Source organism: Prinia subflava, chromosome 15, assembly GCF_021018805.1.
Source record: "Prinia subflava isolate CZ2003 ecotype Zambia chromosome 15, Cam_Psub_1.2, whole genome shotgun sequence".
NCBI lineage: Eukaryota > Metazoa > Chordata > Aves > Passeriformes > Cisticolidae > Prinia > Prinia subflava.
This window is the reverse complement of record NC_086261.1, coordinates 19,361,093-19,386,595: the sequence shown is the minus strand read 5'-3', so window position 1 is coordinate 19,386,595 and position 25,503 is coordinate 19,361,093. Positions and strand designations below refer to the sequence as shown.

Genomic DNA, 25,503 nt, shown 5'->3' with positions numbered 1-25,503 from the left:
GTTCCCTTTTTGGTTAGCAGCTTAATATCTTATATCAAGAATTATGTCACAATTTGGATTTTTTTCCCCTCTTTTTTAGGATTTAGTTCAGACTCTTAAAATATCTCTGCTGAAGGGTGGTGGAAGCACTGCAGTTCCAGGGAACATAGGCAATGTTTCTGCACAAGCTGGATAAGGTCATGAAGAAATTTCACCTACACTGAGTGACTTCATTAATATTCTAAGTGTTTTGTGAATAATCATGGAACTGCTGCCATGCCAGTGTTTAACACCCTGCCAGTGCAGAGCTCTCCCCCGTGACACAGGTGGGTTCTCAGAGCCCCAGCCTGGCCAGGTCTCCTGCACCCACAGAGCTGCTCCATGCTGGAGGCACAGCAGTGCTCAGAGGCACAGGGCGCTCCCAGCCCTTCCTGCTGGGACTGTCCCGGCCCCGAGGGACGCGGAGCTGAAGCTGTTCCCGTGTTTGGCTGCTGCCTTGCCTGACTCGAAGGGACTGAGCAGTGACAGGGTGAGGTCATGGCCACTTTCAGGACCTGCAGGTGTGTTTGAACATCTCTCAGGTGACTTGCCCCAAGCCTACGTGCCTGAGATCGAAATTTCCACTAAGGACCAAAAAACTTTTCCAACTTCTTTTGTAGCCCTGTTGAACCCTTCATCTCTGCAGGGGAGAAAAACCCTTTTTTCTTTCATTTTCTTCCCTTGCTAGTCCTGCAAAGAGATAGAACTCCTCAAAAAATGGTGAAACTGGGCTACAAAGGTGTTATGTAGGACATCTACATGTACAGCAAAATACTCCTCTCTCTTACCACACACTACTAACTAACTTGATATAACTCTGAACTTTCTATAACAAAAATAGCTGAAATTATTGCAGCAGAAGCAAGGAAAAGAAAGCTCTTTGTATTTCAGTAAGTCTGCTATTTCTATCTGCAAGTTTTGTAATATTGGTCTCTGTCCTGTTCTTCCACAATTGCTGCCACAGTCATGCAAATAAAGAGTTTTTAAGCAACTAAAATAAGAAATTAAAGTCTTCTAAAAATTTAAGAAGAAGTGGCTTGGGTTAGACATGAAAGAATTTCTAGTACTGTGTTAAAAATGGAATTTTTTCAACAGTTAATATTCTCTTTAATTATTTTGCTTTAAGATATGCAGTCTTTTATAACACAGTAAATTATCTGTTCCATTATTAGAAGTCTGTGGAAGAAAGTTACAGCTAATAAAGCACATTTCCTAGAAGCTGTACTGAAGATATTACTAAAGTAATTTAAATAGGCCTCTGAGTTGAATCCCCTCTAATTGATCTTGTTGTGATAACTTGGTTCCATAGCATTACAAACACACTCTGCTTATTGAGATGCATTTCTTGTACAATAGCAATTATACAAGCTGCCATTTATACTCCACTGTACATTTTTATATTACTACATTATTTTATTAGAATGTCCTTGAGATCTACAGTTAGAGATCAGTTAATTTTCTCAAGTCCTTCACACTGTAGGGCTTAAAAGTACTGCAAAACTTGGCTGTGATAAGAGGCAACCCTTGGGATGAATGCCAAGAGGTGGCAGTGAGCTGCTGTACCACTGCACCACACTGCAGCAATTTTCCTAGGCTAACCCACAAACCCATGGATGCACTCGGAATGAATAAGCAGCATTCCAACACAAGCACTTACAGAAATACTTCAGGCTTCCTAGCAAGTCTGATCTGAGGAACAACCCCACACATTTCAGTCAAGCAAAGCTTTAGCAAATATGTCTTTTAAAGGTCAAGGAGGAAGCAACTTCCTTTTTAGAATAAGAAGGGCCTGTGCCGTACTCTGATTTGGCAGAACTGATCATCCTCATGTTGAGGCATGAAATTACACAGGAACCACAGAAACAGAGGACTAATGCTCCAACAAACAGGAGATGAACAGTGGGCAAACAGATGCTGCCACGCTGAGATGATGCACAAAGGACATACGCCTCAAAAAGACTCAAACAACCTGTGCCTACTGGAAAATAATGATAATGAGGACGTGGTACTTGTTCTTTAAAAAACATCCAACACCTTCGGAGCTTATACGGCCACCCTGAGTAACCTGGAACTCATACATGTGCAAATATATCTCAAGGTGATTATGGGTGATAAATTATAGGTTTATTATCATGATTAATTTGGGGAGGCAAGGGCTTCAGGAAGGGAGAACTCATTGCTTGGTTATTCTACAGAAAGAGCAGACGTTTCATTCTGATCAGTTACTCCACTGGAGTTGAAAGATGGAGTACAAAAACAAAGTATACTTTTAAGATCTTTTGGGGTTTTTTTAATATCACTGCAATTATTTTGAGATACATTTCAGCAGGGACTCAGCCATAAAACATTGTATTGCCAAGTAAGATGCACACAAGAACAAAAGAAACAAAAATTAACTTTACCATAGTAGACTGTACTCCCTAGTAAATACTATCTACTAGATTATATGCTGGTGATAATAAGCTTTTCTCTAACATCTAATAGGTATTTTGCCTATTGTTAGGAAAATCAATGTGTGATTTGACTTAGTCCATTCTAAATGTTAAATTAATGCAAATTTTTAACTGTACACATATCCTGATCAATCTCTTACTTTCTCTGATTACTACACTTGAATATTTGTTACACTGCTGGAGAACACATGTAGTAGTGAGTTGCATTTCCTCAACGGAGCTGCTATTTTCCTCTACAGAAAACATTAAGACAATCTCTGGAGGCTGTCAAGAATATCATGTTTTTATAATAACATAACTATTATATTAGCTAGGAGGATTCTTTAAAAAAAACAGTAGGATAAAAACATTTGAGGGAGTATGTATTTTGCCATTAACTCTTCTTACCTGAACATTTCTAATTTTAGAATCAAAATACTTTGAAGTTAAAAGTGACATAGTTGGAACATACAGTATTCTTCTAACTGTTTAGGCATTGCATTTAGCTAGCTAGTCACACTTACTGCCAGCTTTATTCTGCTTTCATCTTAGTATTTTTCTTTCGAAATCATGGACTCCACCTCCCTAGTTAGTGCAGCAGTGTAGTGGACAAAGCCTTGTCTGTACCAGAGATCTCCTGATTCATTTTTCCTAGGGCAATTCATCCATCTATTCCTTTATCATCAGTTTTAGAACAGAATTGCTAAAAACACGCACAAAGTTATACAGAAAAGGATACTTAAAGTCAACATATAATTGATCTTAAATTTTAAGATCAATTAATTAGTCCTCTTAGTATTTTCAATTTCAAGAAGTCAATTATATCATCAGAGATGCTGGGGGTATGGATGCTAAGTGTATTTCAAGAGAAAGGGATGGGTATGAACACAGAGGGCTCTTAGAAATAAACTGCAATAAGAAATAAACCTTTCTATACATCATGAAAGTATTAGTAAGTAAATGATGCCTGCGTACATTAGGTGGAAGAACAGATATTAAACTGGAGAATCTCAAATACCTGTAATTTTCATATATCATCAGTTCTTTTTAGCCTATGAAGATTATGGTGAGATGTCTCTCAAAATCCCTTCCAAAGTGTTCTGATTTGCCTCTGATACATATTACTGTGGTCACTGCAAATTTTAAAAAGCTAGACAAAGATAATTCAGTTTCATCAGTTCAACTTCAAACCACAGTGACAAGCCATCTATTCTTATTTATTTTCATTTTCCTATTCAGCTCCAACTGCAGCCCAAATACATCATCATAAACTGTGAAGCAGGAGTCTGGGGAACAAACAGTTTATAGGTTTGCACAAAAGGACTAGAACACCTTATTAAAAATAAATGCTAGTGTTTCAGTAATAAAAAGAGTCCTTAATTGTATCAATAGTGTCACCTTTACTACATGAGCAGCGAAACTTGAAGGCTCTAAAATTGCTCAAAGGGCTGATTATTAGCACCTAGATAGGTCACAAACTATCAAAACCAGTATTTTCTATTCTTGTATTGTTGCCATCTTGAGAACGATTTTCTTTGCACCCAGGAACACAGGCATGGCAAGCATTAGAAAAAAATAAACCAGCTGCTGCTCTGCATAGAAAATCACTGCATGCCACTAGTTACAGATAATAAAGGAAACACTGGCAAAAATCCACATAATTATACCCCAAACCACTACTGTTTACACTCTGTGCAGTGTAAAAATAACCAATGACATCCAATCATTGTTGTCCAGGTCTGCAAATCTGCATCCAATTTGATTATAATACATGACAAATGAGAATGCTATTTCCAATTTCAGCTGCCCTGATAGACTACAACTGCACTCATATTTTGTTTATTCAGAACAAGCCTGATCTGAGATTTCTTTTTCTGTACTTTTTCACCTTTCATTTAAGCTCAGGTGAATTTAAGCCTTTTCCTCAAAATTCTTTAGCACTGAAATGATGACATGATGCAGAGGAATTAGCTGAATAACCCAGTGAAAGCTCTTCTCAAATTGACTGCTGTATTTTACATCTGTCAGCAGTGCTGAGGTCTGGGTGAAGTCAAAGAAGGAGGCTGAGAACAATTGAGTAAAGAGAGGCAGAAATGGAGCATATCTATAAAGCAGCGTATTGGGAACAAGCAACACAGGTAGCTATGTCTTTCAAACCTATTTGCAACAGATCAATTAAGGAATGACTACTTTTTTGTGGAATTAGGAAGCTAATAAAGGAGGATGACTGACTAGAAAATTATAGGACACAAAAAGACAGCAGTACAAAGTACCAATGTGCAAATGAAAAAAAATTGTTCCAAAGCAGGAGCACTCACTGCAGGTATCTAACTCCTATTCTTTTTATAAAATCTAAGTGTACATTAAGGAAATCTGTAATTAGTAGTGTCTTCTATGAAACTACAGTAAATGAAAGCTAGTCACAAGAGCAGGAAGAGACATATGGTCACTCCTTCATGGATAATGTTCCTGTTCCAAGGATATACGAGCTGTTTATTTAAAGGGAGATGCAAAGTCATGCAGGAGAGTCCAGTCTCCTCTTGTCTCTCTGAGAATTAAAGGACTCTTTCCATTTAAATGTAAAGGTGTTTCTGCAGTAACAATACCAAATGCTGCAGAATAACCTTGTCGGAATCCACTCATCAACACAGTAAATCCTAACTGGTGGAGCAATGACAAAACACAAGCCAAATTTGCACAGTGCTTTTGTGAATCAGCTGTGGCATTTTATCCCTTCTGAGATTACATGGGGCTTGCCCAGAGCTGCCTCCTTTCACAAGCACTGATCACCTGGATAGGTTTATAGTTTAGTACTCCTAAACCACTGAATTGATAAATCATTTGATACACTGTTTTTAACACTATTCTTCACCATATTTCTCCCACAGATAGAGAATTCCAAGAATAGTCTTGGCTAAAGACGGTGGCAGTGAAACTGGATTAAAGAACTCTCTTTTTTTTCTGTCATCATCTTTATTAGATCCACAATGTCTGACAGATTTACAGAATCAACTGCTGGCCGTGTCCATGCTTTGATCCCAAAGCTAAGAGACAATCCTAAGCCACTGTCCTTCACACAACTGTGTTTTTGCTGCAGACATCAATTAAGGATGACACATTTACATCAGGCTCTATATGGCCCTGTGACCCTGCACAAGAATTTATTAGGAAGGAAAGTCTTATATTTTTATTTTAAAATTATGATTGGTTTAAAATAAAATCTAAACCAGAAAAGGAGTTTTAATGCAGAGCAGCCATGTTTTCACAAAGGTAACTGGAGATATTCCTGGGGCAGAGATGTTTGGAACCCAGGTGAGAAAAGCTCCAGAGTGTCTCTTTCTGTGGAACACACATGCTCCCCAACAGAAGAGATTCATTCATTTTCTGTCTGTGTGCTTAAGAGAGCGCATTCTTGTGTTTATCTAGACTGCATTTGATAGCAACATATCAGGTAATTTTTGAAATCCATGAATATTTCCTTATGGTATTTTCTGAAGCTTCTTCCTAGGAGGCAAGACCCAGTTATTCTTAGGATCATCATTGGATGCAATTGCTCCTAACAGCCACTCACAGCTATCATGGTATTATTTCAGATGTACTTCCTGGCTGCAGTTACTGGGCTCTCTCTTTTCTTTTTAGTGAAGAATAAATTATAAGTCTGTTTTAAATCAGATGGAGCTGGAAACAGCATAATAAGATATGACAGGTTATAGCAGAAGTCAACTCTTGAGAATTGTCTTATTTCCCCGTGCCAAATTTGAAGATGCCATACACTCAAATCCTCTATGTCAGTCATAAAATTTTAATTAGCTAAACTAAAAATACTGGTACTATTTACCACTGTTCTCATTTATTTCTTAAACTGCTAGACTTAACACTACTAAAACAGGTTGCCTACTGCAAAGGCTGTCACTAGTACAATAATAGTCTGTTTCAGCATACACGTGAGCATCCTGTTCAGCTTCATTACAATTAATCAGTGATCTAGTCTCTTGTTTCTCACTGCCAAATGATAAATTAACTACTAGCTACATTCATGGATGGAATATTAATTTATACAATGCCCTGGGGTACTTCTGTGTGTAGTACAAGACGCCTCATGAACAGATCTCATTGAAAGCTTTAGTAGAACTATGAAAAAAACCAAGAGTAAATCTAGTCAGGATGCTGCAACTATATGAAAAGAGTAGAAATCTGCAATTGTAGTAAACACCACTGAGATATAAAAAATTAAACATGGACACTGCAAGGAATAATGAATTCTTCTTTTAAATGCAAAAAATCAAGAACCTTTCCATGCAAAGAATACTTTCTGGAGGTTTAAAAAGAACATTTTGACTTTTTCAAGGTCAGATTCTGTTGCCAGAGTATAGCACTGTATATGTGTTGTGTAATGGGGAAATTTGCCAGTTGTGGAAGTGAAGTGATTTCTTCCCCAGTTGCTCTGCATCGTCTGTTCAAGCTTCCCATTACACGCATGAGGACAGCAGACGGATCCAGAGGTTCTGCCTCTGGCCTTTCCTGTTTCAATCTCTTTACATTCTGCAGGCTTTATCTTGCAGGGCTTTTCAGCTTTCTAGTGCATGAAAATGACCTTTGCTCAGGTACAGAATTGATACATAACTGCCTCTTCCACAGTCTTCTTTCTGGTTTATCTGCATTTTTCCTAGTCTTTGAATCTCAGAGAAGACAAAGGATTAATTTTTAAATGATGAAAGAAAGTTCCATAAACTACTAATAATCTAGTCATACTTGGCAGTACCAAAACACGCCTAAGATGCACCATATTACAAAATTACAGTGAAACAGGATATACTTTTTTATTTAGTAGCTCTGAAAACATAGTAAGACTTCAGTGGGGAAATTCTGTCCTCTGTTGGTTTTTCACAGTCCAAGAAAACTGAGTACAGGATGAGCTCTTGGTAAGTCTATAGCAGGGCCTGCAGGCCCCTGTAAAATGCTAGAGTGCATTTTAAAAGCTCACAGCATCCCAGCTCAGAATTATCAAATCAAGGCATGTGGTCATTTGAGCACAAACTGCTTGAGTTTTGAGCCTACCAGCAATCCAGAATGGCTCTCATAGCACAAGAAACACAGCAAAGGAAAATGCTTGCCAAGAACAGGATGAAAACCGCTGAGAAAGAAACAGGGTTATTTTCAAATTTCTATAATAATAATATTAATTATTATGAAGCTTTCTCTCATAGGGATTATTTTAATTCCTCATTCTGAAGTCAATTGCAGCACCATATAAAAATAATTTCAAGCTCTAATTATAAAAGAATAGGCAACATATTGGAAAGCAGCATAGAGATTTAGCTAACTCAGGCATTTCAAGCAAGGCTCACATTTTGATGTCACCTGTTCTCACATTTTAATGTTTCAAGCATCCTGCTGTATGAGCACGTTGTCATTTATTGCACAGTAAATGTCCCAGAGCTCCTGCTCTCCCTGCACCCAGCAGTTCTGTCCCAGGTACCACAGGATTGGAAACTGGTACAATCTCAAGATCTAGACTTCTACAAGGAATAAGAGATTTATTTATCAAACATAGTGTATGGAGATGTTCCTGAAATATGAATAGTTGGTCTGCATGGAGTATAAGACTCTCTGTGAGCCACAGCAGACACAGCTACAGGCATTTGTCTGAGGTATCATGAGACAAACTTGACCTGAGACTCAGCCACATCTTTATTCACCACCTTTGCAGAGACCTGGGGTCTTATGAGGCACACAGAGCACAGGTTTGACTTTATTCCAGATGGAAGGTTTTTGGAAGGAAAAAGCATTGAATATGGGCTTTTGAGTTTTTGCTGTGGTCCTTTTGGAAAGTTAATCACCAAATTTATCAGTAAAGACACAAGAAAACAGCATTATGCATCAAACATGCATCAAACTAAGGGAGGGCTCCCAAGGTGACTCCTCAAGAACCTACCAGTTTAGCATTACCTATTCTATTTAAATTTAAAAACAAAATCCTGGACCTACCATACATTATGTTGGTTGAATAAACATTGTTAGTTCATCTGAGATAAAATTCATTAAATTAATAACTGCTGATGTTTCAAACATCCAGCAATCTGAAAACCAAAGTCTGAAGATGAGGATTTATAAATTGCAAATGAAAGAACTAGTGCCCCGTGATATCAGGCAAATGAACAGCATGTTGGTAGATGTTAAATCCTAAAGCATAAATAATCTCCTTAACCCTACATCTGTGAAACCCAACAGTGAACTTAGAAAAATATCTGTCCTTTATGCTCAACAGAAAATAGTTTAAGGAAACAAAAGATGAAAAACAAGGTAGCCAAAATGCTCTTCACTATTGGATTGTTGGATACAGAGGGCCTGGGTGGAACTGACCTGATTTGGTTGAAAAAAAATATAGCCTACCATCCTACAATTTGCAATGCAAATTATTTAATGCCATTAAAAAGAAGCAACCAGCTATGGATGGATCATCCACAGTAACCAGTATAATTTAAGTAATGATATCATCATTTATCCTCACTTGAGGTAGGTGGAGTTTTACATTTAGAATTTTGTAGCTCCTTTGAAGTCTGGTTCTCTGCAGCTTGTTTTTTTGGTTGTACAAACAGATCTTTTGTTTTCCAAAAAAAGTACCAAGCACTTACACAGATGTTTAAATCTTCCAGCTGTAACATGCTCTGTATACTGAGAGACTAGGGTCTTAGAACTCTATCAGGAAGAGTTAATTAGTAAGGTGGATATTTAGATAAAGCCTATTTCCTGTTCTATTTAAGGATCTATTTCCAGATGTTACTGTAGTGTCACGCTAGGAAAGATGTAAATTGGGTTGATCCAGACTGAGTTTCTGAGATGTAAACTGTCTCTACTATTGTATTATCAATGCAAAGAATGACATTTGGAGAAAGTCTTCTCTTCACCAAGTCAGTGAAAAACACTTGACATAAAATTAGTTACTTGATTTGCCCATTTCATGTAACAATCTGTATTTGGCTTGATGTGATTTATGCACTCACATCTTTCTCCCAAATCAATTTCCATCATTCCATTTTAAACGACCCAAAGAGGTTATCTGCTTCATATTTATAGCAGCATCCACAGATGTATGGCATTAAGGGCGGGGGTTTCCTGGTACCCAGTTGAAGAGCAAGAATGCCTTCATGTCCGAATTTATGTTCACACAGAGCCAGGACTGGAGCTCCATTTATATGCAAAGCAGCAAACCCTATGCTTGGTTACTCAGACACTCCAGCAATGACTGCCTGTAATTTATAGACAGAAGATGACAAAGTGCCAGTTATGTAAAGAGCTTTGAGCAGATAAACAGACTAGTCCATGCAGATTTCTATCTGTGAAATTGCAATACCAAAGACAGTGTTTTATTTTGGAGAACTGAGCTGATTTTTTTTCCTTCTTTTTCCCCTCAATATCTTCATTGCCTAAATAGAAGATTTCAAAGTTTCATTTCTTTTCTGATGCTACATAAAGTACAAACAACATTCATCTTGGATGAAATAAAATATGCAATTAGCCCGCAGTTAAAGGATTCTTTGAAAAAATGTGACTTTGGCTATCTCAACTGTTTACCAACTAGTTTGAAGAAGTTTTTCAGTAAAGGTGGAAAAACCCTTTTCAAGAAATCTGCAGGCAAAATTCAAGTGAAATTCTTGATTTAACAGACTTTTCTGTGCTGTAGGTATTAACTGTGTTTTAAATTGCTCCACTTAGAGCTAGGAAGTGAGACATCATTAGCTGCCTGGGCTCTGATGCACAAGTCTTATCACATTAGATCCTAATGGCTTGTAAAGGAGAAAAGAGGCATGTGGGTCTTGTCTAGTAGGAGTTGTTGAAAACTGAAGAACTGAGCTTCATCAGACAAAGCAGGGGAACAAAGCAACCCCTTTGTTCACCCCTTAAGTTTATTCCCTATCTTGAGTGGGTCTGGTGACAAAATCAAGAGACTGAATATTTCTTAAAGTCTCTGACCATCTTTGGAAAAAAGCATCTTGATTTTAGGTGATTTCTGTAACTGCAATAGAATTTGTAGGATTCAAGCCTGATGCTGGGAGATGATTCTCCATAAATCAATCACTTCTGAGCATAGTTCCCCTTACACATCAGCCTGCTGAAGGTCTTAGGAAGCATTCATTTTCCTTTGGACCTTCATGATGATAACTGAATGTTCACCTCACGTTTGCCAAGTCATTATAAGGGAAGAGCAACTGCTTTAAATAAGACAGTAGATCCTACTCTCTACAGGTATCTGATAAAGCTGAAATAATTGTCATTATGAAAATAAGAGTAAACGGAAATATTCCAGCAGAAATGATAGAAGAGATTGGCATGGCAGCTCATACTATGCTATTTGTATCTCTTTAGACTACTGAATAATCTTGGACTGTGTGCATGTCACTCCTCCATGTTCATTAACTTTATGAAAGCACAGGAGATGATAGCTGCCCATCTCTTCTTTGTCTTCTCTGCCACCCTGTGCTCTGCCAGAGATAGGAACACTGAGAGTTCTAGTGGTCTGTCAAAATCCCAACTATGTGGAGAGCCTAGCACGCATTTGGGGCTGATTTTTTTTCCTTTTCTTCACACACAGGTACATAGACTTTCCCTATCAGTAACTGACAGGCTAAGCAGGCATCAGTGAGGCACAGAACAGCGAGAACACTGAAAACTCACAGTTAGACAATATTCTGAAAAGTATCAATACAGCTTCAGCCAGTCTCTTGGAGGAAGTGTACTCTGTGATTGAACAAGATGCAGTGTCAGCAGGGTTAATTAGATCTACAGTTGGCCTAAACAAGAGATTAGGTTTTGACTGCAGCTGGCTGAACTGCAGCATGTAAAATAATGGCATTACACAGAAAAAAAAACCTGTGGAGCAGATCTGTTGCAGAAAAGACAGTAATCCTGCAGTGCAAGGTTGCTGTACCCCAAGGTTATGGCTGGGGAGCAGTATGGAAGACACTGTACACACAAGAAGCCTCATGCTCCACACCTGACACAGTGACTAGCAAAAGACTAGGGGAATATTAATGAAATAATATTCTCTAATATTCTAGTATCTTTACAAATAGATATGTAAAAAAGCTAGTGTGAAACCCCAAATTTACCCAGCATTTTACTTCATTTGTTGTAAGGCGAGGTTTTGCATAATATATTTAAATAAGCATGTATTTCCTAGGTTCTCAGTAAATGTACCTATGCACTTGGCTAAGACTTTCAAGAATTAGCATTTTTCCTTTAAAGGTGAAATTGTTGCAAAATCACTGAGGCATCACATTGGTACATTGTGGGTCTGTCTCTATGTAGTTATCCATAAATTTTCCAATTTAGAACCCTGCATCTCTGATCACTAAACATGCAGTAAGTAGTTACTGAGGCAAAAATGTAAATGGCGGTATGAGTCTTGCTGATTTATTCAGTAATTTCATTGTTTGTTCATAAATAGACTGGTTTGTCTTCAACTGATGCTCAAGGCAATAGGTATATAAATTTTGATATCTGGTTTAAAGTAAGTAATGTCTACAGTTGCATAAATATATAGATACACGACAAAGTATTATGGCTGGCAGAATATGATCCTTAGAGACTACTAATTATAGAACTGTTGTGCTTCTTGGGAAAGTCAAACACAGATTAATTCTTCTAACACTTGGAACAATTTCTGTTTTTCTGTCATTAGGTCAACTCTGTTTCACCTTTCTAAGCTTATTTATTATCAAGAACAAATGAATTAACTGAACAACCATCCCATGGCATTCTCCTGGTGGCAATGAGAAGTTCCTGTGTTGCAGCAACAGGCAGCCATGGTCCTGCTGGGGTGTGGGACATTCCTGAGGACAGGAGCACTGCAGGGAAGGCTGCAGCTCGCAGCAAAACTGAAATCCTGAAAGATGCTTGAGCTGCACCCAGTTCAAATCAAAGGTCAGCTTCCAGGCACTTAAAGATATGTCACAGTCCCTTAATAATAGAAATTGCCTGCACTGTAAAACAACAACCACCTAACACTGCGTGCACCTCTCCTGGGCTCTCCCAAGGGATTGAGAGGCTCCCAGAAGGTTTCCCTGCAGGATCCAGATTTGTACCATCCTATGTAGCCTAGCATTGCGAGGGTGTAATTCTGTGCCTCCTGATATCAGCCCCTTCACCAGATGCAAGCCCTGAACAGTCACATTATATATTCCTTTCCAGTTAATTCTTCGTTTTGTATTTGCTATAGCAACAACTTTCAAGTGGGGGCAAATAAATCCTAAATTATGTGTGTTGTGGAAAAGCCCATTAACCAAGATCTCATCATATTAAGTATTCTGCAGACATTCCTGCCACAAAGAGCTTAAAAATCTATAAGTCTACAGCTGAAAAATGAATAAAGCAGACTTTGGGGAGTTTGTTTAAAAATCAAACACACCCCCACTCCCACCCCCAGTGACACAGTACCAGTAAAGAAGACAACAATGAAAATCATGTAATAACTGCAAAGACATCCCTTTGTAGCCTCCAGAGCAGAGAACTTTTTATCCACACGCTATTCATATTTACATAGGCAAAATATTTAATATGTTAATCTACAAAGGTAATTATTTTTATCTCTATAGTTTAACCCAGCAAGAAGGTTAACAGCAAAATTCAACTAAATAGCAGAACCAAATTAAGATTTTCCAGTTAGGTATATTTTAGTTATATTCTCCGATAATTACAGACACCTATAATTCCGGTTTTCAGTAAATGTTTGGTCTGTGTGTTATTGATTAAATCCAGTGTTTCACAATCTTTTGCTACCATTATATGAGGTTATATTGGCCTGGTACCACTATCTGACACTATTATTTTCCTCTGTCAGATTAATTTAAACAGAAGATACCAAACTGTGAAGTCTATTTAGACAGGTCAGTCTTTTGAGCAAAGACAGTCTATTGCCGTCCTCTAAATGCCTTCCAAGAGGTCCTAGACACTAGGACTAGGACTAGGCTCCACTATAATAGATTTTTATTTTTTTCCAATCACCTCCATTTCATTCAGGATGTTACTATGGTGTTTGGTTAAGTTCCACATGTATGGTAAACTTCAGACTTTACTATTTAGGATTTTCTGTTTGAATTTCCCCCATTTCTTGTCCTTACAATGCTGAGGGTCCCTCAGGATGATGGTGTGACAAGGAGCCTGGCACAGGAGGGATCCTGCCAAGGCTGGAGGAAGGAGGGCGAGGACAGCCACAGTGTGACTGTGTGTCTGAGCAGTGACAGTGTCAGTGTGACCAACGGGGGGCAGGTTATCAACCACCCAGTGAGGGACAGCCTCAGCTGGCAGCCACACTGAGACACGAGTTTACCTGATGAGGACAGATAATACCTTAATGACAACAAGGATTTCATCCTGTCAAGAAGCAAGAATTGTGCCAAGGCACGGGGAGGGTGGGAAACTTAGTGCAGTAATAAACACCTCGTGTTTCCTAACCTTCCAGTGGGATTTACCAATACTGCAGCAGGTTACTACAATACTTAATTACTACTTTAAATAGGAATGTCATTGATTGGAGGAAGTATGTAACACTGTGGGCTGTTCACTGACAGAACAGCTGATTCAGAAACTCTGGATGACATTTGGCCTGTCTGCATTTATCGTGAGTGGTTATAACAAGTTAAGTACCATCAGAGAGAAAACTGGTAACTGGAGCTTAGTTCATTCAAACAGCTGCTGGTTAACAGTAAGGAACTTGTGTCTACTGCAATTGCTGTAGCACTGCAAATCATGAGAACTCCAGAATTAAAGGTATCATATGGTCCACAAATGTTTAAACTAAATTATATAAACTCATAAAGTAAAATCACAGTTTCTTCATTCCTGGAGCCTGTCTAACCTCAAATCTGTGATTATCACACACCAAGAGCTGGAGCCCAAACTAAACCATGAAATATCATATGAGTCCCAAGACTAAAAAACATTAACAGTGTGACTGTTAATTGTGACTTTAAAACACAAATATAGATATATGCACAGGAAGGAAAATAATACTGTTGCAAAGGTATAATAGTGATGTAATATATAATTCCCCTCCATTTTTCCCCCAAATAATTATCTGTTAGTCAGTGGGTCAGTTATAATGCACACAAATTGAGTAATAAATGGAAGACAAATATCAAATTAAACACATGCTGGACAGATAATTTATTATCACTGCAGAATAGACATGGAAAAACTTTAAGGTGGTCTCTTTTCAAGTACTGAAAACAACCAGTATCACAATAGATACCTTTTACTTGGTGAAAACTGAGACTTCCATGTACCCCTGGAAATATAAAGAAAACCCCATATTTATTAAAAAAAACCAAACAAAACCACACACACACAAAAGCAAATCAACCAAGCCAAAAACCAAGCAAACAAAAAAATTCCCACCAACACAACTTAAAGGCACATTGTGACTTAAAGGCACATTCCTGATACTACACAGGTATTTTCATGGCAACTCGTCCATCAATAAAGCAAGTAGTCACTAACCAGAAATTAAAAATTCTGCCACCAACAACCTTCATAATCCTGGAATCAGCAATACAATACAAATCACTATTTATTAGGAAGAGTTCCCTTCCAGTGCTCCTTTTTTGTCTCTAATGCAGCACTGAGCATGGAATTTTTAGACACCAAAAGAATTCCTTCCCTTTCATTCATCTAGTATGCAACAGCTCTTATCTCCTGGGCCATAACATGTCAAATACTTCTACATAATTAAAGCCACACTGATTGACTGGCTAAGAATATCACAGGGCTTTCTTTTTAAAGCTGCCTTATCTCTAATCAAGAGTTGTCTTCCAGTAACACAAGATTTTGTGCCTAAAGGACATTTTATATACATCTGCACACACATATACAGAAATAATGTTCCTTTCTCCTCCACAACACATCAATAACAAGAATATATTATCATACTCCAATTTCTCTTTGTTATTTAAATTGGAGAGCACAAAAGATGGCCAGAGGCTCTTAGTAAGGTAGGTAAGATGTATATTTTTTTAAGTATGGAAAATATAATCAATATTCCTCCTTTGATAGAAATCTTTATCACACTCCCAAACAGTACCTTTCCATATTTCAATGGTTCATGCATATCTCATATTTGTTGTGATGGTGGCATTTATTTTTGGAAAGAAAATTAAAACCTGTAGAGGCGAAAAGACCATGAACAAACTGGCAATGAGGCTTATGTCTTGTCAGATTATTTTATATTTTAATGTACTGTTAACAGTACAGTACTGTTAACAGTTCATTCTTTTTAAATACAAATCTAAGGGCAAATTTAAATATCAAGGCAGGCAATCTGGTAGCATGGCAACAACGTGCTATGCTGCATAGTAAGAATTTGGAACCATGCAATTCTGCTTCTTTCCTATACCAGATCATTTTATAAGAGCAGAAATATTTCTGTTCTTTGTGTAACTGCCTTTATGATTATTCATCTATTAGTAGTTGTAGCAGTCTTTGAAACTCAAGGTAGCACAGCAACCCTGTGAAACTGGGTACCAGTCAGAATGGCCATCCTTACCAGACACAAAGGCTGCAGATCAGAAGAAGAAAACAAAACAAAACAAAACAAAACCACACCCACAACAACAACAACAAAAAAACCACAAAAAAACCACAAAAAACACAAAACACAAACAAACAAAAAAACCCAAACACAACAAAAAACCCAAAACACCACAAAAAAAAGAAAAAAAAAAGTTTAGTAACAGTGTTTAATGTAAGATTTCATTCCCAGGAGAGAGATTTGGTATGGATTTGAAGAGAAGAGCAGCTCTGAAGCAATCTTGCTTCTGCATGAGAAACAAGCAATTCCAGTTCCATACACTCCCCTTGGTGTGTTGAAACGGCATCTCTCAGCTTTCAAAGTATGAGTTTTAAGACCTATTTTAAGATTTGACTAAACCAAAAAGGTGCTTGCCCTTGCACTGAAATAATTTTTTGTGGTGGCTCGTATCAGTGATTCCTGAAAGTAACATCAATTTATTGATACCATTTCACTCTTGGCAACTGGGAAAAAAAAATTAAAATCCTATGTCATTCTAGAACAGAGAAGAGCAACAGAGAAGTTGTCTGTGCAACAATTATTCTCTTCAGTTCATCCAGTAACTCAGGCCTATTTCACCATGGAGCGGGCAAAGGCAAAGTTAACTAACACTTCTGATATTCTGATTTTGGAGGGCACACAGGGTTACAGAGAGTCCACCCAAGCACCTTTGTTTCTGGGTAGTGGATGAAGGCAGTAAAGATGTGGATGGCACTCGGGATTATTATTTTCTTTATTATTCTTCACATAAAGATCACCTACTTCACTGAACCTGAACAGTGAATGCCAAACACAGCTACTCCTTCTGGGAGGTTCTTACAATACTTAGATCAGTGCTGGCCCTATGGAACTTGTGCTTCTCACACACCTTCCCATGTGACATAACATCCAGGCCTGCACCCTCCTGGGCAGTGTTACACAACTATTATTTGGGTTGTGAGCTGTTTGTTACTGGGTTTTTCCATTTAAGAGAGTAAGAAATACATGTGCCTCCTATGACCATGTTATGAATTCTTAGCTAAATCTAACCTCTGTACTCAGGTGAAAGACTTCTAAATGTTTCTGTCTTACACTTAATCTTCATTAAATTAATCAAAAAAATAAATCTTTCACTAAATCTTCAAGGGTCAGATCCTGTGAACCCTTAACACAAAGGTAGAATACATACACAAGAAACACTTGCAAGGTCAGGTTTCTCTTGGAGAATATTTCAGAAACAGAAAGGATTTCACGCCTCAAAAATGATCAGGGTTACTGTACAACTGACTTGGGAAGAGGAACTTATGCAGAGGTAGCTGAGAAGTGCATCTGTGAAGAGGATCTCTCAGAAAGTAATGGGAATGACAGTAATCTGGAAATAATGCAAATTGGTGATGTGCTCACAAATATTCCTAATGTCAATGCATAAAACAAAGTTCAAAAACTCCACTCAATTAATAGAATGAAAATATTCAATCTGCTTTTTAAGTAATAAAGTAATAACAAATTTCTATGTGGCTGAATCTTTATTATTAAGCCTGTAATTAGGAGGGCTATTTTCTGAAGGAAACTTCATCTTAGTAATTCAGACCAGACAACTATCCCAAGATACTCCTCATGCAGCTCCCACTGGCAGCCTGGGTTGGTATCAGTGGACGTCTGCATTGCAGAAGTACAACTATTTGAAAATCCTTATCTAGACTGCAAACCTCACATTGGTTACAAATGACGTATTTTGGATACCTTTTTGCCAACATTCCTCTTCATTTCCTTCTGTTTCAAAAGAAAATGATCCCTTCATGCATGAGTTTACTTCAGAGTATGCATGTCCAGCAGTATTTCACATAACCTTGTTATCTGAGAACAATGACACTTTTTCCTTGTCATCCCTACCTAGAGGGCTTCTAGTTCTTCCTCTTTAGTTTAGGTGGAAGCACCTATTAATCCCAGAGTTTTCCATACCAGTCTTTGCTCAGCTCTAACTTACTCCTCTTGAAGTGCAAATCACCTTCCTCTGCTGCAGCATGTGAATGATGACAGTAAGTACTGCAACAAAAAAGGAAAGGAATGTCATGTACTCAAGTGACAGTGCATTTACCTACCAGCATCAGAGACAAACAGTTCAATACATATGTCTTTTACCAGTTGTGCAAGGCTTCCTTCCAAAATATAGTATTGTTAGCCAAGATAAGACCTAAGTTCAGACAAAACTGAGAATTTGCATGGAAGTCCTCATGGATGCCATGACAAAGCTTAAGTGGAGCATGTTCAGCTCCTGCAGACAGCAGAAGCCTAAAGCACTACACACTTCACCAATCACATGGTGCTGTCTTGAGCTGCTTTTCATGCAGCTCTCATGGGTCCTCAGGAAAAAAGAAATCATACATGTAATACTCTCACCAGTAGACTAAAAGCATTTGCAAGTACTTATAATGAGCATTTGACTCAGCAACTGCAAGTTTTTTGAGTGTCTAAAAACCAGTGCATTCTGATTCTGCTTTCAGTTCTTCCTCTTAACTTGTGAAGCTCATGTGACTGCATCAGTGCTTTATTTTCTCTACATGTAACAACTACCATTACATCTCTTGCACAGATGTTGCAAGGCTTTAACTGCCTTACAGTAGTGCCAAAAGACAACTCCTAGTAAGAGCTCTTGCTTGGAAGTAGTATGCACTTCTTTTTGGGTTTTTTTCAAGCAAGTATCTCTTCCTTGGGAGGCTTATAGTAAGGTATTAGTTTGTATTAATGTAATGTACTGTTTCACGGGTAATAGAGGTTAATGTATCATACTTAGACTGTGTTCCATCTTTGCTGAGATGCATGGATTAGTCCTAGAATGGAAACTCTAAATCTTTCTTAAAATATCTGACTTCTGGTAACATGTCTGCTTCTTGTATCATGTACAGATAGGCACAAACAGGATCATAACACTTCAGCTTGTTAAGAATGTCAAAGATCCCTTGTCCAACATTCTGCTCAAACCAAGGTCATCAGTAAGCCCTGATCAGTTTGCAGAGGGAATTATCCAGTCTGGTCTTTAAAACCTTCAAGAACAGAGACCAAGCAGCCTCTCTGGGCTACCTGTCTCCGCATATGATTGTCCTCGTGGGGCAAAGTATTTTGCTTATATCCAGTCTGAACCTTTGTTTCAACATACGCCTTTTGTCTCTCTTTCTTTGGCACATGCCACTGTGTGGCGTCTGGCTCCAGTTCCCTGGGGAACTCTTCATAAGGACTGGAAGGCTGCTGTTAGGTCCTCCCATAGCCACCCTTTCTGCAGGCTGAGCAAGTTCCACTCCCTCACCCTCTGCTCAGAGCTTGGCCTCCAGCCCCAACCACTTCACTGGCCTCTGCAGAACCCCAGGTCTTAATAACTTCCTTGAACTGGGGAGACCAAAACTGGACACAGGATTAGAAATGTGACCTAGTGGGTGCTGGAGGGAAACTGCAGGGTTAGAAACTGCTCCCTACTGGAGCAGAAGGGAATGGTCCCTTCCCTTGAAGTCCTGGCTGCACTGTATGTTGCTCATACAGACCAGGATGCTCCTGGCTATCCTTGCTGCCAGGGGATGTGGCTGGTTCATGTCCAGTTTGCTGTTCACCAGCACCTCTGGGCCTTTTTGGCAGGGCTGCTCCTCAGCCTCTACCACTGCAGTGCTTAAAGCATGGAATAATTGCCTTGTTTATTTAAACACATTACAAGGCAAACAGATGTAAAAAGTCTGCAGAAGCACCTAATGTGTTCAAAGGCTACAACCAAGATTTGTTCTGAACAAAACCTCCATCCTCCATATGTCTCTGTGAGCTGTAGCTTGGAATAGGTCACTTTCTCCAATTTCTCTACCCTCAGCACAGGAATATTAACTGAAAGATGTTTAAACCATGGTATTTTCACAAATTGTTTCTTAGCAAATATTCTTATCAGAACAGCTGGAGAGATGGTAAAATTATGCTTCTTGAAGTGGTTTCTCATGTTCACAGCCTTAAGCAAAGGTCACTTTTTAAAGACCGAGCTCGTTTAAATTCATGTCCAGTCCCCAACCTGAACAGGAATTAATCAAGTAACTGCAAAAAAACATGCTTTTTGAGATTTCTCCTTAGAACTGTAATACTTTGACCAAAAGAGCTGAGCATCTATGGCCTTTGCAAGAACACTTTTCCTTTACTATCAGAGGATCAAGAGGGAGCAATAATGTAGCTGCTGATGCATTTTTAAAAATAGCTTCAGATATTTCCAAGTGCAGATAAGGGCTAAACTATCAGAGAATTTAGAAACTCTGACCATCAGGGTTTATAGGGAGAGTTCTGCAGCATGAATCCTATGAGCCCCAAGTGGACTAAGGACAGGGGCTTTGGCTTTAACAGTTCTGTTCTTGCAAAACAACATATGAAAGAAAAGCTCTTTCCTCTTGTCTGTCCCATATGGAGAAGAACCATGATGATACAATGATCAATTGCCATCTTATGCTTTAACATAAATGTCCATCTTTTGCTTCTCAAACACATAACCTGCACATACTGTATTTTATCTTAAGTGGCAATAAGGACTTAAACTAGAATTCCTCTCCTTTAGAACTATGTTATATTGGAAACACTGTGGCTTACACAGAATCACAAAAAACTATGAAAGTAGTTGTTTCTCATTTTCAGTTCTACTCATCAAGTAATGAGGGATTCTTGGGTAGCAGGCATAATAGATAAATACCTTTTCTGCAAACAGATTTTCCTGCCCCTCCTGGGAGATTATAGGGTGGTCTTGGCCAGTTAATGCAATTGAAAACACTACTTGCATTTTTCAAACTGGTCACAGTAATTTCAGACTTTTCTTAAACATCACTGCAATGCACATTAGCTCTGTACTATGCACGTTGTATGAGCTCTTTTCTTTATTTAAATTTGTTTTCTTCTATGTCCTTACTAGCATGCAACAACCACCTAAACGACACTGAGGATGCAAAGTACATAAATCTGAAAGCACAGATTGAGGCAAAATAAGGCAGTCTTTGACTTTCCAAGATGCAGCTCTAAATGCAGTATTCCCTTCCTTTCCCCCACCCCCATCCCTTTTGTTATGGCAATACAAGGCACCACACACATGTATTCAAAAAACTGTTCAATAAGAGGCAAACAGACCATGCTGTAATATCTCACGCTGTTTATCCCAACAAAAATCGGGTATTCTGAATTTAGCACCCTTTTCCCTCCAGATCTCATGATGAAGGGAACGGGAAAAGAGCGGATCAAAGGCTCTCATCCCTTTGCTACAGTGGGGGCATGAAATCAGAGCCAAATACAAACTCCGAGCGGTGCGGCATTACAGGAGGGCTCTTCTCGCATTTCTTTTCACTCTTATTAAGACAAACGGACTTAAGCCTCCCGCCCTCCCGCAAAACGCCGACACGATGCGGCTGCTGCACGGCCGCTCCCCGCGTTATCCGGAGCCGCCGTCCCGGCACGGCGGGGCTGAGGCGACCGGGCCGGCTCGGAGCTCGCCCCGTCCCGGGGGAGGCGAGCGGAGCCGCAGCCCAGCCCCGGGGGAGGCGAGCGGAGCCGCAGCCCGGCCCGGGGGATCGCCGCCGGTTCTCCCTCGCCTGGCGGGGGGCGGTGGCGGCGCCTCCCCGGGCACGGCGGGGACCGGCGGGCGTGCGGCAGCCCCCGGAGCCGGAGCCCCGCGCCGCCGATCGCCACAGCGCCGGCCGCTCCGCCATGCCGCAGGGGCTCCCCTTCACCCCCGCTCCCCGTCCGCTTGCGGGCAGCTCGGTTGCCAGGGGATGGGGATAGAGATGGGGATGAGGGCGAAGATGAAAATCAGAATGGGATGAGGCGGGGGTAGCCACTCGCGGGGAGAGCAGTCCCCAGCCCCGATTCGAGGGGAGCAGCATCCGTGCTGGCTCGGTGCGGGGGCGCGCCTGGGGGCTCCCCGCTCCCCTGAGGGGACCCGCGGCATGCTGCCGCCCCACCCCCGAAGGAGCCGCCGGTGCCCGCGACGACCCCGGCCGGTAGGTCGGTCGGACGGTCAGCCCCCCGCCCTGCGCCCCCGGTCCTTACCGCGGTGCAGCGGCGGGGCCGGTCCCGGGCAGCGGGGCAGCCGCAGCCGCAGCCGCTCTTTTGTGTGGCTGCCGAGCGCCGCACACCGCGGCGGGCCCGCCCGGGAACCTGCCTGCGCCAGCGCCCGGGAACCTGCATGGCGCATAGCGCCCGCGCCGCCTCACGGCCCGGGCGGAGCGGGGGCGGCCCCACAGCCCGGGCTCGGCGGGACGCGGCGGCCTGTCCGCCACCCGCCGCCAGAGCGGGAGGCCGGGCACCGTGCCAGCTCCGCGTGTGCCACGCTCGTCAGTGGTGTCCAGCGACAGGACGAGGAGCAATGGCCATAAACTGAAACACAAGTTTCCCCTCAGCATGAGGGAGAACTTCTCACTGGGGGTGCCACAGCACTAGAGGAGCTGCCCAGGGAGGGTGTGGCGCCTCCCTCTCTGAAGACACTCGGAACCCACCTGGCCGCGTTCCCGTGTCCCCTGCTCCAGGGGACGCTGCCTCCCAGCCTGAAGAGCTCTGTGATGCAGTGATGGTGTCCAGAGGCGGGCACTGAGGACGGCAGGCCGGGCCCCCGGCCCAGCTCGGCTCCCGAGCCCCCGGAGCAGCGGCTGCGGACAGCGCTGTCTGCGGGAGCCCCATCCCGCTCTGTATCCCCAGGGACCTGCTCTGGCGCTGGGCCGCAGCTGAGGGTGTGTTCTGTGAGTCTCCACAGCATCTCTCTGCGAATTACATCCCTGAATGCCATGAAATCCTGCTAGGTAATGACCTCAACTCACCTTTCCCTGCTGCTTGAGGTGCTCCAGTGCAACAAAAAACCAAACACCAAAACTCTGAGCATTACAGCAGGGGACAGCACCGGACTCGGTCACGTTCCATCATACGGCCAGATTGATGAGAACAGGTCATGATTTTCGTGCCCTTGTGCAAATAATACATAGGTCCACCCATAGGTAAACCCCATAACGTTTAAAAATGCGGAATTCAATGTGTACAGTTTAAAAGCTCACTGAAGGGGGTTTAAAAATGCGGAATTCAATGTGTACAGTTTAAAAGCTCACTGAAGGGGGTTTCTCCAAGAACATTTTCTATGCTGAATGATAAACACTGTTGGCTCCTCAGGTCTTTTATTAGAAACCTCTAGATCTTTCTAGGGCACCTAGGTGATAATGACTTTGTATATAAAGAAACAGATATCTTAGGGCAATTATGACAGGCTTTGCTCATAATTATGCAAATTTGAGATAGTAGCTAATCTTTCTCACTATAGCAAAAGTGAAAAGATGTCCTAATGTAATTATAGTGCATTGCAATCAGCTAGGTATCAGTGTTTACAGTAACAGCTCTGTGGTCAGCGCCGTGTGTGTTTATTTGTTTATTTGCATCAAGGCACATTCCATGTACATGCAAAGGCCCTTCATGGAAACACCATTTTGTGAGGGGTTTTTTTTTTGAGTTTTATTTTAGTTGTTAAGATTTTTGTTAAGACTCTCCATTTGCTACTAAGAGGCTTTCCTGGCGTGGTTTTCTATGATGACTTTTCCCATCTATCCCTTTCTACATCCCAATTACTTGACTGATTTTGGCTTTCTTTTGAAGATTCTAAAAACTCAAAACATTACCCAAAGCGTAATGCATGTATGTTTTACACAGCACTGCAAGTGTATCTGCAGATATAATCTGTAGATTGGTTGTTCAATGATTTGGCAAATGATGTTTTAATTTGTATTATTAATTCTCAAAATTGTTAACTTGATGAAACAGCCTCATATACATAATTAAGTCTCACTTTGTCGACATACCAAAAGCAGTATTTCCAGCCCAACAGGGCAGGTGTTTTCTTTTTGAAATTACTGCAGCTGCAAGTATTGTACCACAACTGACCTCAGAGACTTCAGAGGTCCCAAAGGGAGTGGGATATATTTTTTAAACTTTTTAAAATTTAAGTTTCTAACAAACATTCTCCTTCCATGTCATTTTGGAGACAGTGATTCAGACAGATGGTTATACAAAATTACATACCAAAATGGAAGGTAAAAATAGCGTGCATGATACCAGTCCATGAATATACCTCTCTTACTCTTCAATTTCTGGAAATGATCATTTCCATAAAAGCCAGCCATGGGTCAGAGTTGGATATTCCCCTTATTTAATGCAAATTGTGCATTATCACATATGCTTTCAGGGTATCTGCAGTTAGAAATTACTTCAGATCTTAAAATCATGTTTTGAACATGTCTTTATTACTGAAAAAATTGCCATGTTAAAAATAGGTAAAAATCTTCATTAAAGATACACTTCATAGAAGACTTTAGTACATATTTGCTATTTTTGTGTTAGCAGTAAGAGTTGAAAGGCCACTTTAGATTCTACAAAGTCATTAAATGCTTCAAAATGTACCATTACTTTCAAATGTATCAGAGAACTCTTCCTCATTTGTGCAACTATGCTACAAACTATGCAGTTACCAATGCTTTTTAACAATATACAGGGTAAATGAACATTAAAATTGACAGTTGACATAATTTTATAGATATGTAAGGATTATACAGGATACAAACATCCCTCCACAATAAGATAAATATTTATTTTATAATTTGTTCAAAGTGCTTTGAAAATGCTTATCAAAGGTGACACATTCTGCATTTCTAAGTGGTTGAGGTATTCTATTGTAAAATGTCAGCCCTAGTTTGATTAATTTTTACATTATTGTTAATTTATACATTGTTTCCATTCTCATATTAATTAATTAGTTGAACTTGATGATCTTATTCTGTTTGACAGCTTCATACTTTGGCCAACATGGCAACTGCTTTGGTAAAAGAACTGAGTATTGAAACAATTAATTCTGAGTTTTTCTCTTAATTAAAGGTTCTTATGTCAAACAAACCCATGTAACATCACTACAAGAAGAATTCCCTGTAAGGACAGAATCAAATGAAATGTCAAGGATATCATTCAAAGCTCCTGCTGTAAGTACCTCAGCCAGATAAGTAAACATCTCCATCTTTTATGGTCTTTCTATGAGACTTCAGCTTGATATGGTAATAATGAAAGCAACAGAATTCAGAATGAAATTCAGGTGCATTAATTGCAGAATAAGCATGACAGGAACGGAGTTTTTGCAGAATTGCAAAACTGTAAGGTTAGCTTTTAAAAAGCATACAGTTAGTTCTTTTCTCAGATTTTTAAGTTTTGCTTCGAGGTTTGTCTCATAAGGAATGGGATTCATTCTGCAGCCTGTTCACCTCCTCCCACCTCGGAGTGACTTGAGGGTTGCAGAGAGGAAGTAAAAAAAGATATTTTGCATCATTTAATTATGAGCTCCTTAGCTGCCTGAGTAATGTTGATGGAGTCCAGAAAATGTCTTGTCTGCCTCAGGCAGCATAACATGGGAACACGCTTCAGCTCAGAGGGAAAAAAGGCACATGGAGAGATTGGAACAGGGAACTCACACTTGACAAATGGCACAAGCCT

General features: G+C 40.2%; 1 protein-coding gene across 3 annotated transcripts in view; it reads right to left on the bottom strand.

Moving 5' to 3' along the window:
• Positions 1-22,777, bottom strand: part of APBA2 (amyloid beta precursor protein binding family A member 2) — an 83,774-nt gene extending 60,997 nt beyond the window's left edge. For 2 of the 3 annotated variants that reach the window (XR_010082372.1, XM_063412547.1), the window contains exons 1-2: positions 22,042-22,777; positions 17,981-18,039 (exon numbers count right to left, since the gene is read on the bottom strand). The gene's annotated coding sequence lies outside the window, so the exon portion shown is untranslated. The remainder of the gene's footprint in view (positions 1-17,980; positions 18,040-22,041) is intronic. The other variant, XM_063412548.1, reaches the window with a different exon arrangement.
• Positions 22,778-25,503: the final 2,726 nt, after the last annotated feature.